Below are 17,569 nucleotides of genomic sequence, written 5' to 3' on the forward strand. Positions count from 1 at the left end.
TTTTAATAGGTTTGGATTAAAGCTATTCTCACAGTACAATACTTTTTAGTCCATTCCAATGCACCTATGAAACAAGTTTGAAAAATGCACTCAGAATTACAATGCAGTAATTTGTAACAGAGCTAAAAAAGATTCTCGGGTGACAAAAGGGGGAAATAGGGAAAACACAAGTTCCCTGCTGGAGAACTATTTCTAAGATATTTTCCCTCACTGATCATGGGACAGACCTTGCTACTGCAGAGCAGGAACCTGCTTCCTAGAACAGCCACTATAAATATGACATCACATCAATTAACCTCTTTTTAATTCCTCTGCATGAGTGACATTACAGTGGAAAGTCTAAGATAATGTGCTCATTAACTTTTCCATTCTTTGAAGCAGTAAACTGAAACATTCAAGCAGAAGTACTTGAAACAAGCTCCACTTGTCTCATTTTTTCCTGGATTATCTGCTCAGCATAAGAGACAACTTGTTTCTCATGCATGAAGCAACAATTCCATAGCAAATACTAACCTGAAACGTTCCCTTCTGTACCTGTTTCACCCTAAAGTGGCTCATTCAATCACAGGGGGTTTTAAGCAGAGAGTGGAGCTGCAGCCATGACTAAGTGACAATAATGAGACCAGACAGTTTAAAACCTTGATATTGTTTCTGCCTCATAGCCAAGCTGACACCCCACTGAGATCCTTCCACATTTGCCTCCCTTTATGATACTGCAAAAGGCACAGCTCGTCAGAAACAACAACATTAATGAGATTTCTATTGGGATTGCAATACATTTTTCTATTGGGACCATTTGGACACTACTATTTGCCTAATTATTCCTCTCCTAATTAATTCTGCTGGCAGTTGCAGATCTTCAGTTACGTAAATACTCTCCTGTGTTTGTTCAATTAAGTGGAAAGATTCCTGTAACCTAATATGTTAACATTAGGATAAAACAGCTGCATAACCTCCACCCAACACAGAAAATCCTGGAGTTCTCTAAAGGAAAAGCCTCTCAAAGCTCCTTAGACCTCTTAATTTTTTCCCCTGTAGTTCCTCATGATTTTCAAAAGTATATTCCAAATATTTTCTTCCATTCTTCAGAGCTGGTAAAAGATATTAGACTACCAGTGAGTAAAAAATTGCATTTCTTTGGAGAGCTTCATGGCAAAGAGCTTTACTACAACTTTACTACACAAATGATACCCCTTAAATCTTTAAAGGCTTAAGGAATAAGAGTTCAGCACTTGGCTACATTATCCATCACCCACACACAGAGCTGGGGATGACAACAAAAGGTCTGGTGTATTTTGTCTTCCTGGCTTCCATTCCAGTGGGCACAGAGAGAACTCTTTCACCCAATTCTTTGGAGGAGCCAGTGTCAGTCCTGTCTCAGCATATGGGGCCAAAATCCACTAAAATCCACAGAAAAAAAAGGATTTTTTTTCCCAGCAGGAAAAATAATTTAATTGTGCAAAAGGACAAACTCTCTACAAGCGCCCACATGGCCCGTGTCAGTGTTCCCTGACTGTTCCAGCTCCTGTGCTGACAGGCCACTTCCCATGCCAAGTTCTCCTACCCAGACAACCCTTCCCACCTCCAACTTCAAGCTACTTCAGACTGGCACCTTTTTAAACAATCACAAATAATGTAGAAGAACATCAGAACATCCTCAGTAATTCCACGTCAGTGTTTCTGTGCTTTCCAGTGTGTGCACAGCAGCCTGTTTGCTTTGGTTTATGACCAGTGATTTACACTGAAAATTGCTTTTCAGGGCATGAAGGACATGCCAGCAGGTAAACACTTAGCTCTAAAGGCAGAATTAGCTTTTAGGAGATGACAATCTCAAATTTAGGGACGTGTTTAGGACAGCCAGAGTTACACAGAGTGTCTCAGGGGGCCAGCTGGTGGCTGCAATTCAGTTATACCAAGGATTTGGTATCTAAATGTTCTTATCAGGAAAGTCTGCCATTTCAGCAAGGTAAAAGTGGAACAAGTGTTTTAACTCCAGTGGATTTTGACAGTTCTCATGATTATGCACTTCTAAAACAAACACCTCAGGGCACATGACAGGCTGCTCACAATGTCTGCATTGGCTCTCCCTTATCACAGACTTATTTAAGTTTCCAGTTGGAAGCCATCAGCTTGGAGAGAGCTGGTTTGGGGGTATTTTAATGAGCTGCTGACTTGGAACCCAATTCTAATACTCAGAAGGAGCAACAGCTGGTAAGTACCAGCCTTCAAGGCTACATGACACACATTACTTTTTCAGACTATAAACAGGATTATTGAGTGTTACAAAACAGAATTAGACTTTTCATTCTCTGGGACTGTAAAATTATTTCAGCATGGATTAGCTCTAGGTTCTTCAAACATTATCAACCTCATCAATTCTATTCAATGCAAGAACTTCCAGCTGTGTCACTTAAGACAGCAATTAATAAAAAATCATGCCAATTAACCAAAGAGCTTCACAAGATAAAGATGACACTGACTTCTTTCCAAAAGACATTGTTCAGCAATATAGTGCCTCCTATGACTTGGCATTCCTGCTTATTTGGAGTTGTACAGAGAGAACTACTCCACAGCAGGTTTGGCATGGATTTGACATTAGTAAATAATACATGTTAAATATTAAATAGGGATGTAGCAGATTGTACTCACAATCCAAAAAAGAAAGCCTTGGATTTTTATCTCAGTAGTTATGAAGCAGGAGAAAACTGTGACAGGAGAAGGATCAGGATCCTTACAACCAGATGGCAGTGAAAATATGGTGCTGGTTCAGATGGTTCAGAATGTCCTTTTGTCTGTCTTCACCACAAAGATGCCACCTTGGTTCCTAAATCCAGGTGTAGACACTTCTTTCTCCCACACCAAATCTAATCCCTGGTATTCAGGACACCAAGAGAATGTCTCTGCAGAGTTTATTTCCACACCTTTTACCTCCTGCAACCACATTTTCCCTTCCAGCTCCTCATGTTTGGAACACAGCAGGTTTGCAGTGCAGTGCAGAGCACAGGCCTGGTGCCCTACATGCCAGCTTCAGCCTTCCCCCAGAACACAAACCACCTCTTGAACCTCTTCCCTTCACCCAGATCAGCACATAATCCTCCAAACACATTTCAGCAGGAATGACAAAACTCAAACTCAGCTGGAAATTTTAAATTAGAAGGCTTATGGCAAACACCTGTACACTGTATCAAAATATGCACCTTTCTTGGCAGCCTCATCTATGTGCCTGAGATAGTCTGACTGGAGTACATCTAAATCAATACTGAACACCAGTCTGACTGGAGTACATCTAAATAAAATGAGCTCAACTTGGATTTGATCTCAACTATTACTTAACTTTTAAGTAGCACAGAACCATAGAAGGGGCTGGGTTGGGAAGGACCTTAAATACCATCCAGTGCCACCCCCTGCCATGGGCAGGGACACCTTCCACTATCCCAGGGTGCTCCAAGCCCTGTCCAACCTGGCCTTGAACACTCCCAGGGATGGAGTGTTCCCACTCCCAGCTTCTCTGGGCAGCCTGTGCCAGGGCCTCACCACCCTCACAGGGAAGAATTTTTTTCTAATATCTAATCTAAAACTCCTCTCTCTCAGTTTGAAGCCATTTCCCCCTGTCCTGTAACTCCAGGCTCTTGTAAAAAGTCTCTCCCCATCTTCCTTGTGGGCTCCCTTCAGGTACTGGAAGGCCACAGTTCAGCCACCCTGAAGCTTCTCTTCTCCAGGCTAAAGCACATAGATTTTGTTTAAGAATGGAAGGGCTGAGGGGGGTGGATATAAGAAGACATTGGTGTGTTTTTCTAATTATATAAAGTGATTTTATTTTTCTAAAGACATATCTCTAATTTTAGAAAATGTCTCCCCAGCACATGCACTGGACATGTAGGCAGTGAATAAATAAGTACCTGGGCTTGCTTCATTCACTACTGAGGCAGAAGAGGAAGGATCTTCCCTTGTGCTGTAAAACCTCAACCTGAAAACTGCAATTCAGGTACAGTTCTTCTTCCTTAAACGGAAAAGAAGAAAAATCATTCATCTGATGACCAGGAAAGAGACCAGCAATTTGTGCTGGGGTAAAACTAGTAGGAAACATTCAGATATATCCTGAATTGGAGCTCCTGCTGCCCCAGTCATCAAAATGAAAACGTGCATGTTCCCAGAAGGGCAGTTCTTCTCCAACCCCAAAATATGTCCTGTCCTACCCCATTTCCTCTAAAGAACAGAGGACAATCAGTGGTTAAAACAAGCATGGGTAAGAGCATAGTAGCACTGCTATAAAACAAGCTTTAGCATGGTCTGCTGATAAATCTGCTGTAATACAAGATGTAAGAACAGCCCTTGTCCTAAAAACACTGGAATAAGTAGATAGAAATCTTGTGCAAAGCGAAGCTGAATTAGAAAACAACATTGACCACATGAACTTACTACCTGCCTCTCACCGAGGCCCTGCCACCTCCACCTCAGAGGCAACAGAAGAGCCCTGTCTCATCACTCAAAGACTCACCAAGTTAGCTCAGATCCCCAATTTAAGTCACAAAGCTGCTCTGGCTCGCTTTGCTCAGAGCAGGACACTCACATCATCCCTCTGGATGCAAAAGGCAGCTGTTCCCAGTGGGGACAGGATTAGGAGAAGCTGTAAGTCATGGGGAAACAAACATCCAATTCCAGCTTTATGTATCAAATGAACGTTTCCATAGCAACCGCTGACTCCATCAGCCCAATTTTCAGGGTTGGATTTGTATTTATTAAAGAAAAGAAGCATAAAATGTTAATTTGAGATTGTTACAAAAGGGAAATACTCAGCCTGTTGCTAGAAACTGCTCGGCCATAAATTAAGAACTACAGTAGATTAAAGTGTTTGTATTTGTGCATTTCTTTGGGGCTGTACGTTCATTCACTTCTGTGGATGTGAAATGTTCAAATACCTCTGCACTCAAAAAATTTAAAAAGCTGAATTTTAACTAAAACCTGTAAGAAGAATTCAAAAGTAACAATGAGTTCCCTTTTTAAAAACCCAAATCTGATCAAGTTTGCAAGCCTATATTCTCCCTCATTTTTCAAGGTTTGTTGTAATTATCCATCAGGAATGAACGTGTTCCACAGAGTTTAAAAATACTGGGGGTTGGACCAGATGACTTCCAGAGATCCCTTCCAGCCATTTTCTCTAGAGCTAAAGGAGAGAACTGACTGGTTTGCTTTTGTCCAGCTATTTGGTAATTAAATACATACAAATGACAACATATTAACCAAACTTCCATTGTCACATACTTCAGTAATCACCATTAAAACAGGTCTCTTACACATTAAATTTTAAAACACTTCAAGGTCATAGAATTTACTGGCAACCCAAGTATTACCAAACTTTACATTCCCAGAACTACAGAAGATGATGTGAGAGCAAAGCAAACTCTAGAGATCAGATTCCGTGCCCAGACAATCAGATGAAGGCAGGGAATTAAACTATCACAGCATCAACACGTCTTCAGCTGACTTTCTGCCATTTATATGCAGCTAAAGGAACAAGTCAGAAAGGACAATGCAAAAAAAAAGATAAAAATGAAGATCTCCATAACTAGCTGATAATTCAGCTGAAATGAGATGCCACTAGCAACTGTTAGGTGTTTAGTTTTGCTATCTTCCCTTTTATCAGCAGCACAAAAGTCAGCATTTCAACAGCTGCTGTATTTTCTGTCTGAAACCTGGCTTCAGAAACGATTGCAGGGCAATGATGGCTGTTTGCTGTGCTCTAGAACAACTGGTATTCCACAGAATCCTTGGAAGCCTCTGGAGTAAGTGGGTACTGAACACATCCCTGAAGGCTTTCTGGGACATTTTAAAGCTTTTTCACATACTGCAGGAGAGAAGTTGGACTGTGAAATGGACTAGGACTGTTTGTGGCTGTCACTGTAGGAGATAATATTGTAAATATTCTCTGTAAATATTCTCTGTGTGTTCTGAGTGTCAATGCCTCTTACATGCCAGCAGTCATAAGCTTCAGTGGATGAACATCTAGTCCACTTATTTGTGAAAGAAGCAGCTGGAATAAGCCTTTGAATCTGATTGCTTCTCCAATAAGAAGGCTGGCAACCTGCTCATAGAAAAGATCTGCTCATTTTCAGTATTTGCACATTTTTGGGGCAGTCACTGGAGCTGTTGTTTGTGGCTTGTCACTCTGGTCTGGGATGGCAGGACGAGCAGTAAATTGACTCAGGGTCCTGTCTATAAAATAAGCTCTCACCAAAACTTAAACGGGGGAAGGCCTGGTATGAAATAGTTACAGTACTTGTGATAAATGAACAAAATTACGAAATTGACACTGTCTTCTAAGGGGTCAAGGCTGGCATCTTTGCTCTTCGTACAGGACTATTTTCACTTTCTGATCTGATTATAATTTTAAAAAAATAACCAGCAGAGGAGTAAGATAGAAATCAGAGACTTCAGATTGCAAAGAATGGGTCAGATAATCCTTCTAATTATTTTCTAGAGTTAAGCAATATGAAATGCTATTGAGATAAACAGCTCTCTGTTGCAGTGTGGTTTCTCTAGGTTTTATTAGCATGCCTACTGTTTATTTGTGATTTTACAATCCCTTTATATTGTCCTCCTCCTACCTTTTGGAGTGGTGCAGGTTCCCCATTTTGTATCCAATGTTCTAAAATCAGACTCGCACCCTCATTGTTACTCAGTTCTGCTAAGCGTCAGTCCTGTTTGTTACCCTGCCAAGCCTAAACCCCCTCCCTTCCCCTCCCCAGCTGTCAATCCCCCCTATCCCCACCCTTCTCTCCAGAACTTTCCTTGCTCCTCCTGCCAGTAGATGTCAATCCTTCCCTGAACCGGCCCTCTCTCCTGAAATTTCCCTGCCAATTTTGTATCCCTTAGAACCCTATTGGTTTACTCAAGTTATTCCCCTCCCTGGTGTCCCTCCACATAAAATACCCCTCCTCAGTCCCCTCCCCAACCACACCCCTATAGGTTTGTTGCCCTAAACCCCTTCTCCCAAGACATGTGATGAAAACCTCTGGAAGCCTGTAGTCTGGGTCATGGGTGTCATGGAATTTTGGTCCTGAGGAGGCTGTTATCAAATAAAACTACCCCAGTTCCACTCCAAGAGCCGTGCTGCCGTTCCTTTGTTTCCTGCTGGACCATCTGTGGTAGCCAGAGGGTCTGTCATGCCCTGTTGCCACCAAGCCGGGTCACCTAAACCTCAGCACACCGCCACAGCTGTTATAAATGAGAAGCTTGACCAGGCCAATATTCAAGCAGTAATCAATTTATTAATTAATATGGTGAAGTATGAGTGCTGGGTACAGTGGGGGAAGTTTTCCCTCCAACTGCACACCGATAGTTGAGGCTTACTGGTGTTTATAGGGGTACTCATAAGCTTTCTCAGCAGTTTCTATTCCCAATTTTTACGTCACAATTCTATACACTACTGTGATTTAGTTTTTCTCAGGATGTATCCCAGAAAAGGAGTATCCCAGGTGGTGGTGGTGGTCCAGTTTCCGAAAGAAGGAAGGAGTATCCCATCTGGTGAAGTCCAGCTCCCCAGATGTGGGTCCACCTTTTGATTGCAAGGACTATAAATCTCATGACAGTTATGTCCAGCTTCCCTTGGTCGAAACCATTAATCCTTGAGTTGATGTTCATCTTCCTTTCTCAAGCTGCTTTTCACTGTTTTGTTAAGGCCTGAGATAAGCATGCTTCCTTTTTCTATATTCTAAAGCTATAGTTACAAAGATCCTTACTACAAGCAATATTCTAAAATGATACTTCAAAAGGTAATTATTGCAAAACTCTTTAAGGCTTAGCTACAAGCAGAAAGGTCCTGTCAAAAAGCAACATCCTTAAAGCTTTAATTCAAATGCTCCTAAATCAACTTAAGACTTATAAAGGTTAATTGCAAATAAAGGATAGGTTCAAAGGCCTTCTTCCATGCTTTACTTTCCTCAGTTATTATTTGAAATTCGTCTTTAAAACTGTCCCATGGTCAGTTTCCATACATATCACAGTCACAAATACACATTACCTGTATATACCTGACACAAAATACAGCTTGGTATTTCACACAGCTCTCTTTTTTCCCCCTTAACAGCAGAGATTAGGAAGAAGTTAAAAAAAAAAAAAAAGGAAAAAGGAAAACCAAGAAGGGCAGCTGGGCACAAAAGTCCACTGACAGCCTGCAGGAGCGTGACATCTCAGTTTTATTTGTTATTCTTAAAATCTACTCCTGCTGCCAAGGCTACAGAGTTGATGTGCTCTGTTTACAGCAGGAGAAGCCAGAGCCCAGGACAAGTGCAGCCCTGCCAGGCCTGGAGGTGAAGGCACTGCTTTGTTCCAGGGGCATTCCGTGCCCGAATCCTCCGAATCCTCGGTGAAGGAAGAAAATCACCAATGGCAACAGCTGAATAAACACAAAAGCACATTTCAATGGGCAGCTGAAGTGCCCAGAGGAGACAGACATTAACCACTCTCACACTCATCCTCGGGACACTTTTGTGTCCACATTTGACAGTTCTTCCCTTGAATGTTGTTTGATTTGTTATAACTCAGAAGCTTAAAATAACAGCGCCCAGTGTAGTTATTAAACCCCAAAACAGCCCTCTAACAATTGCTTAATTTATTTCCCACTGTCATGTCCCAAGACTTTTATCTTAGGTCAGAACAAAAGAATTCCAGCCTCCTGCCCATGTTAGACAGAGAGAGATTTTGAAAGGATATAAGGACACCCATTATTTGTTGGGACGTTATTTATGAAGAACAGGAAGTTCAGGGGAGATGGAAAGAAGTCAAATTGCTTTCCAAGAATAGGAAGAAAAGCTTTTTAAAACCAGTATACTCTGCCACTTTATCTTTGCTTCTCTCCCATGACAAAAGATTTTCAATTGTGACTTTACCACAATTGGTTTTGTATCTAGAAAATTAAATGTCATTGTTCTCTAAAATTATAAAGCTGCAAAATCTAAAATTAAAAAAAAAAAACCAAACAAAACTAAAGTATTTGTCAATTCAACTGCAAGATAAATAAAAGGCTACCTGCCAGCTGGTGCTGGCAGGTTCTGCCAGGGTGCAATGGCTTCCAAACCAGCATGGCATGCTTGAGAGAGTCCTGTGCAGATTCATCACAGCAGAGAAGTTTAGCAAGACCTGAGCAAATACAGAGATCGTCGTTTCAGAAATCAGATACAGGAAACGATTCCTTCAAAGCTCTCTGCTATGGTTTCAGTTCATTATCTACCAGAAGAAAAAAGTAAAACAGACCTTTAAAACAGACTATCAAACCAATAGTGGAGTTTTCAAGAATGAGTCATTTTCTCTGCTCTATGGGACTTAAGCAGATCCCACCACTGAAGGGAGCCTAGGAGCACAAATACAGAACAGGCAATTCCACCCTGTCAGGAAGAGGAGCTGCTCTTTCCACTCTCTGTGGTCAAACAGTTTGTCTTTTCCAGACTGGGAGATTGGGAATTTGTTGTTAAATTACACTTCTAACAAATTTAGGAGCTTAGATGTCGTTTCAATACAAACTATTTTTATTATATCTCCTTTACTATATAAAAACTATTGTCTTTAAGTTTAAAGCACTGCTGCAGTATAAAAGAAACTTTTTTTAAAAGGTACTTTATCCCCCAGAATTCAAACAAGGTTATATAAACAGACATGCATTTGTTACCATACAGAATCTAAGAAGCCTTTTGTCTCAGTTATTGTCTAATTTTTGGGGTTTTTTTGGTGTAAAATGCTGACACATTTGGTAGGTGCCAACAGGTTGAGTAATCCAACTCTTTTCACTACCCACCATTCCCTTCACACCATGAAGACTGGTTTTTGTCAAAATAAATGAGGCTATTCCATATGACAACACATTTTTCCTCACTAACTCCAACAGCTGTAACCTGAAAACAGAAAAAAAAAGTTAACTGCCAACTTAACCCCAAAACTTTTTATTCATTTAGAATTTAAAACAGTGACTGCACCCTTGTTTTTATGCTTTTCTCTCCCTCGTGTTCTTGTCAGTACAAAACACACACAATGCATACTTAGAACCTGGTATGTTCCCAGTTAAATCAAAGAACATGGCAGCATCCAAGCATCCACAATTACCTGCACTGAGACATAAATGGATCATCATTTATCAGTCACTTTGCTTATGCAAAGTAGGTATTGAAGAGGAGTGTGTGCAGAAGGTGTCTAAGAGATAAAAATCTATGTGGATCTAAGGCAGAAAACATGCTTTTAACCTAAAAAAAAATCAAACCTCACAGCTGCCTTTGGGAAACGACAGCATGTCAAATTCAGCTTTGCTTTCGCTTAGATCATCTCTCTTGGAAAGGCTGTAGATGTTGGGGGGGTTTTTCTTCAAATTTAAGCTTTTTCCAAAACTGGGCTAGGAAAAAACTGAGACTGCACATGTACATCTTTGACTAGAATTTCCTAGAGGAAACAACTTCATGTGAGAAGCCTGTGAAGAAGATGTTGAAATCAATGGCTTCCCTTCGTGCTATGCCCTTTCCCCCCACCGTGACTGCACTTCATTTACCTGTATTAACAGCACAGAGGAGAGCCAAGATAAGAGAAGGAATTTGAAAAGCTGTGATGGTTTCTATGCCATTACTTCAAGTGCCACATGCAAACCCAAGCTAACAGCCCTCTACTAGACACAGGGGAACTAAAATAAGATCTTGCACACTGGATGTCAGGTAGGAGTGAACAGATTTGTGAAAATTATTGTAGAACAGGTACTGCATCATGAGTGGCAAAAATTCCTTTCCAGAGAGATTCCAGCAGGGAGAAGGTTGCAGACACTTGAATTAGGTTTTCAGGTACTGTGCAGTTTGTTGGCATCTCACCCAAGGGCACTGCTCCCACACACATACACTTTGGAACATCTAAGCATGGGAATGAGTGCTCTGGCTTGCTAAAGAACTCAGTGTTCAGTGGCTTGCAGTGGGGGGTGTTCTTAGAGTGCACTCAGAAATAAACCAAAATTAGGCCCATTATGGCTTTGGGGGCTAGTTTTTCTTGGGGTTTGTTTTGTTCTTTCGGGGCTGGCTTTCAAAGATGTGTAGAGAAATTCTAGTGGCAAGCACTTTACATTATTAGACCACACTAGTTGTCTTACCACTGAGCGCAATGAAAAATTCATTTTTTTTGTCTCGAATTACTGGTGATTCAAGATGTAACAACACAAATATCGTAGTCTTACAAAACCAATGTGGGTTTTTCCACATTCAGGTGAAAAAAACCCCCACAAATATTCTATTCATAGAAATGAATGATAAGTTCAACATTTGCACACTTGTTTTTAAAAAATCAAAGGGGCAAAGGACTAACTTTCAACTGATACTCCCCATTCTTAAAAAGAAAAAAGTTACCACAGGACAAATGTAACGCTGACCATTAAACAAAGTGAAGGTTCCACCTTTCTTCAGATAAGCACTGGAAACACCACACATAATCAATATCTCAGTGAGCTTATTCTTTGGAAAGGAGACTCCTCATTCCCCAAGGGTGCCATGGCCTGTTGTGTGCCCACAGGTCAGTGTCCTCACCTGCCTCCCAGCCTGGCAGCTGAGCAACAGGGCTTCTGGCTTTGGGTAAGGCAATGTTTGAAATACAGATGCACACAAGTCTGCAGGATATGAAATACCATAAAGCTAAATTCAGGAACTTGTCAGACACAGCAGGTCAAGTTACTGAGCAGCACAAAGGGTTCTGAGTTTAAGAACCCGGCTTGAAAGAGACACCACATGTGTCTTACCTGGAACTCAGCTGCTGGTACTGGACATTGGACTCTGTCACCAAAGCAGACCCTGCCTGCCACCACACTGTCAAATGAACTTGAGAGTTGGGCTGGAGATGGAAGGACGGGTGAACAATTAACCATTTGCTTAGCAAATGAATTTAAACAATTTTTTTGCCTTTACCTCTGTTCCAAACCACAAAGTAATAGAGAGGAGATTCAGAGATCCCTTTCTTCCATTGTAGTATTATCTAGCTGTTTTAGATACCTGGAAGGTGGGGCCAGAGTTCACGTCCTCAGGTTTTGTGAATTACATTCACTCCTCAAACTCCTTCCAATTCCTTAGGGTGCCAGGCTGCCTGGCAGGATCCTCACTCCAAGCCCAGCATCCTCACTGACACCAGCATTAGCTACTTCTGATTGTGCAGCCACACCTTGGCACCATTTGATGCAGCTCTCCAGCTCTCCTGTCCCCTCTACTCCAGCCTCATTAATCAAAAGGGATGTTGGCAAACTGCAGTAAATGCAAATGAAATTTCTTCAGTGTCTCCTAAGTCCTCTGAAAACTGTATACATGGAAATTCAGACTTTTCACTGAGCTGCACTGCACAGCTGACGCTGCAGCATAGCTTTTGAGAAAGGCAAAGGAAAACAAAATACAGAACCTTCTCCTGGCATATACAGGTCACAACTAAATGATTGAACAGAAAATGTTTGGTTTAACCAAGTTCTACTGCACAAACCAGAGCGAAAGCTTCAGGACATCACCTTATGTGTTGGGGAGGGAAGAGCATATTAAAAATAAAAGCAGAGGAAGTGCCACAAATGCTTCCAGTGCGCTGAGCGTCTCTGCAATTGGCCAGGAGAGCTGCTGCTGCACAAACTCTGCCTGCTCCTGCCCCACACAGTAAGCCCTGCTCCCTGTTACAGCAGGCTGAAGTACAGCATGGCAAGCTGTCCCCAGTTGCTATCCCTGATGGCCATCCCCGCTCAAGCTAACAACAGTAACAGGTTTGCCCAAGATCCTAAAAATCCCTCAAATTGAGCTGTGCGCGGGCGGAAAATTGCAGTCCACAAACGTTTCATGCTAAGCCCAGCAAACTTGTCTTCTGTAACTTCTGGTTTCCAAAGCAACAGAACATGGTTCAAATCCCTGCTGGGGTATTGTCCGATAAAAATCCCTTTCAAGTGCGTCATCACTGTAAGAAGGAAAGCAGGGAAACAAAGGTGAGGCAATTTCAAAAGGTACTAAACTGAAGGCAGAAAGTAAATTAAAACCCCTCCTCAAAGAAAACAAGCCTTGAGTTTACAACTAAAATACCTTTACAGGGGATTATTTTTGATCTTTCAATAAGAAAAAGTTTTCCCTTTTGTGGGACTCGTGTATTAAAATCAACACAGACAAAACTGTACCTGAGTGTCTAAAAGTCTCACCTGTCCCAGGAGTAACTCTTTGTATTGGAAATCAAAGGTGTGCCATAGCTGGGGGAAAAGTGCTGCAAAAATACCTGCTGCTTTAAGATATGAAATGGAAAAGCTAACATCCTACCTCTTCAGCTCCTACTCTAATGCAAAGCAATGTTGAATTTGGAACAAACCCCAGAAACTTAATAAAATTAACAACTTTAATGTCCTGACAACTGATATGCCTGGAGCAAGCCCTGAAGGGCCCATGGGATGGATTCAGTAATACACTTTGATCATAAAAAGGGGTATTAAAGTGAATGATCCCAAATAGCAGGCCAAGCTACTGAGAAAATTCCCAACATGTAATTAAAAAGACTGAATTAATAAGGATGTTGCATTAATTCAGGTCCATCAATAAAACAACTCTAACAGCTTTAGGTATCATCTTCAAAACCAGCATGTGGAAGTGTTCAGCAGAAAGTCAGACTTAAATAGCCAGCACTAGAACACGATTTATTTGTGGTGAGTAGGAAATTTCTTCTGCAATTACAAGAAGTAACTGGCCAAGATGTCACAAGTCCTTCATCACAGGAGTCACACATGGAAATTACAGGATGTGCTTTTTTGGGGAATTGCAAAAATACACAAGAGGTATATAATAAATAAGAGCATGTACAAACAGGTTACCAATAAAACTGAATTCTGTAGTTCTGGTTTGAAGAGTATTCTCACTCCTCAGTCACATCACGAAGTTTTATTCCTATGCAAAGGCACAGTAAAATGGCTATAGCAGCCAGGCTAGGGCCAGATCTGACTGCTTCAAGTTTTAGAAGCCTCTTGGGAAGCCAGGACACTTGCTCAGTTTGTATACCCACTCCAAACTCTGTGTTTCTATTTGGGTACTGTTGTACTCAGTCCAGCTGGATTAAAGCTAAGCAGAGAAATGCCTTCTGAACATAGCAAAGCCATAGCATCAGGCTCCCTGGACCTGTAGGGAGCATGTCCTCACTCCCTAGCTGAACAAGCTATTTTTAGATTACACAAAATGGATGTCAACAGACCTGCTGTAATCAAACACTGGTTAAAAACAGCACCTGTCTTCAGCAAAGAGATGGCTTGTGATGGCACCCACAGATGTTCCTAAAATGCTGTGCTGCCCTAGTCAGTTTTCCAACAGTTCTTCATGCATCAAGCTCTCAGGGATGTGCACATGGCAGAGTGACATCAGGTGAAGAAGGAGAAGAAAACACTATTACATAACAGAGAGCTGGCTTTTGAGTATGGAAGCAACTGGTCTCTCGTTTGGCATCTTTCTATTGTCACCATCTTTCACACCCTCCCGCTCAGACTCCAAGGTCTGGAAGCACATGGTGCCAGCATGACACACAGCACAGTGCCAGTGCAACACTCAACACAGTGGCACTGTGGCACACACCACCAGTGTGACACTGTGCAGCACTAGTGTCACACGCAAAGCACTGCCAGTGTGACAGAGCTGGGACACAGGGCGGGGCGGGGGTGCAGCTGACACATGCCAGCTGAGGTGTAGAAAACCACAGCTGTCTGTGCAAACAAGTCAGTTCTTTATCCTGTGTGCATGCAGACCTTGGACACGCACACTTGGCTGAAAGGCAGGGGCATTGCTTTACCCCCAAAATGGTGTGCGGGGCGGTGCAGACGTGTAGGACGGGCTGCCTGGAATGTAGAGGTTGGGCACAGAAAGTCAAAGCTCTATAAGCACAGCTCTGTCAAAAAATGCCAGGAAAGGACAGAACGAGTGGGGCGCTATTAAACGCCGTGTTCAATATGTCTGCCCCAGCTCCCTCCATCCAGCAAGGGCTGTGCAACACAAACCGCCTCACGTGGGAGGTGGCATCGCCCTGAGGAAAATCGGCCATGGAGTGGGGCTGGGCCTGTGACACCTCAGGGAAATCGGCCATGGAGCGGGGCTGGGCCTGTGACACCTCAGGGAAACCGGCCATGGAGCGGGGCTGGGGCTGTCAGCCCTCAGGGAAACCCGCCATGGCAGCCACCTCCAGAGGCTTTGATGTACTTGTTTCTTGGTTTAATGCCCATCAAAGATCAATGTAGCATATTTGTATATGAGCATGACATACAAGGGTGTTTAAAATTGAGTCTGATCAAATCATCAAAGACGGCTGTTACCTCTACGGCTATTATCATAACAGCTGTTATCATAGCGGCTGTTACCTCTAAACTTACTTTTCATGATCGCCAAACAATATGGAACTTTTCTTATGTCTGACCTAAAATATCCATAATGCAAAATTCATTCTGAAGACAGGAAAACAGAAACAATGAAAATAGGCAATCTTCAAAAGGCACAGAGAAGAAAATAAACTTTAGAAAGCCTTAGAAAAATTGGTTTTTCTTCTTCATCTTCTCAGTATTTGCTGTTTGAACATTTGTTTTCTTACTTGTCCCTCTTAAAACAAGGCATGTTACAGCTTTATTGTCTCAGTGGTGTAGTTCCCCAATCCCTGACTTGCCATTTAAGCTCTGGTTTATTGGAAATATACAACAAGGGACTCTCCATGGAAGAGAGTTGCACAAGCCTCTGGATTCCTGACCATTGACCTCTGCCAGTGCTCACAGTAATCTCCTAACACACCTGAGCTTCCTGTCTTTCAGTGAGAGAAAGATTCAGCTAAAGTCAAGGAAACAGGGAAGGGGGAGATGGAAACCTTCCCTTGAGATGCTTTTGGGAAGGCCTGCAAGGACCCTGCCTTCCCTTGGAACAGAGGTGGTCACGATGCATGGTGTTGGCTGACTTGCCCTAGGTGCCCCTCTCTTCCAGAAGGACTTTTGCCCACTTCATCACTTGTCTGTCCCTCCAGTTCCCGGGCTTCAAACTTGCTCTTCAAACCTGCTTACTAAACCTGTAAGTCAGCTGTAAGTTTGCAGAATAAGGCACTGAGCATGGCTCCAACTAGTTGTTTTAGTCAGGTTTACAATATATTTTGAGAAGAAGAAGGGGCAGAGAAAGTGTGAAAAATGTGTATTATATGACTGCCTAGCAGATGTCCTTATGGCCCCTAAATTCTGCACCCTTTGTGGCCGCTATCAGTGGGCATTCCGTCTTTCCAAGTTTTGTCAACCTCCCTCTGGGTCTGAGATCAGTGAAACGTGCCCATCCCTGAGTCTTAAAAGACAATTCTAGCAACAAGTACTTTGCTTTTCTAACACCTGGCCATCACTTCGAGCTTGTAGGCTGCTGTGTGTGTCACAGGTTAAATGTCTCTTCCTGTTGATCAGGCTTGGAAGTGTGTAAAGCCCAGGCACGACAGGACGTGTTTTCGTCAGGGACGTATGGCACGTATTGCAACAGGTCCAGGCCCGCGCCTTCCAGAGTGCCAGAACGTTCCCGGCGCCATTCCAGGGCTGAGGGCGCTGCCCTGTGGGCGAGAGCCGCCATGACAGCGCGGGCGCCGCGCGGCGGGGCCGGAGGGCGGGAAGGGGCGGGCGGGTGTGAGGGGCGGGGCGGGGCGGTTCCTGCCCAGAGCCGAGCCCGCGCTGTTCCTCGGTGCGTTCCCGCCGCGCTGTTGGGAGCGTGCAGCCGCTGCTGGGGCTGTGGGAGAAGCGTGCGGCCGCTGCGGGGTCCCAGCCCGCAGATCTGGCTGCAGGGCGAGGCTGCAGTGCCACAGCTGCCGTGCGTCGTGGCACTGCCAGAGCCCCCTCAGAGCCGAGCTGGCAGTGCCACCACCTGAGGGAAGCCCTGCCATGGCAGCGCCGGGGCCGCTCGGCAGAGCCGGGCTGGCAGTGCCACCACCTGAGGGAAGCCCTGCCATGGCAGCGCCGGGGCCGCTCGGCAGAGCCGGGCTGGCAGTGCCACCACCTGAGGGAAGCCCTGCCATGGCAGCGCCGGGGCCGCTCGGCAGAGCCGGGCTGGCAGTGCCACCACCTGAGGGAAGCCCTGCCATGGCAGCGCCGGGGCCGCTCCTGCCCCGGGGCCGCCAGCAGGAGCGACGGCTGGGACCTGCCGGCAGACCGGCGCTGCTTGGCCCTCTTCAGTAGATCGAGAGTGGCACCACAGATAGCAAAATATTAAAACATCTGATTTAAAACACCGGAGGGAAACCATAGAATTGAAATGAAAATGAAGGTGTGCCAAAATTTTCGGGGCATAAATGGGAAGACTGAAAAGAAACAGGATCTAATTATTTATATAATCTCAACTATATCAGGAAAAAAATGAGGGTGAAAAACCTTCTAAAAGTTTTGACAATAAAAAGGTCTGCCTGTGTCATTTTGTTAGTACATTAAAATCTTAAAAAACAGTCAGGTATTGCTTTCTCCAGTGCTATGAATTTAATAACGGGATTTGTTACAGCTCTCCCTCAAATAGCCCACATAAATGGAGTTGAGTGCTTAGGTTCCATGGAAGCCATCAGTTAGTAAAAGTAGTGT

Source organism: Camarhynchus parvulus, chromosome 12 (genome assembly GCF_901933205.1).
Source record: "Camarhynchus parvulus chromosome 12, STF_HiC, whole genome shotgun sequence".
NCBI lineage: Eukaryota > Metazoa > Chordata > Aves > Passeriformes > Thraupidae > Camarhynchus > Camarhynchus parvulus.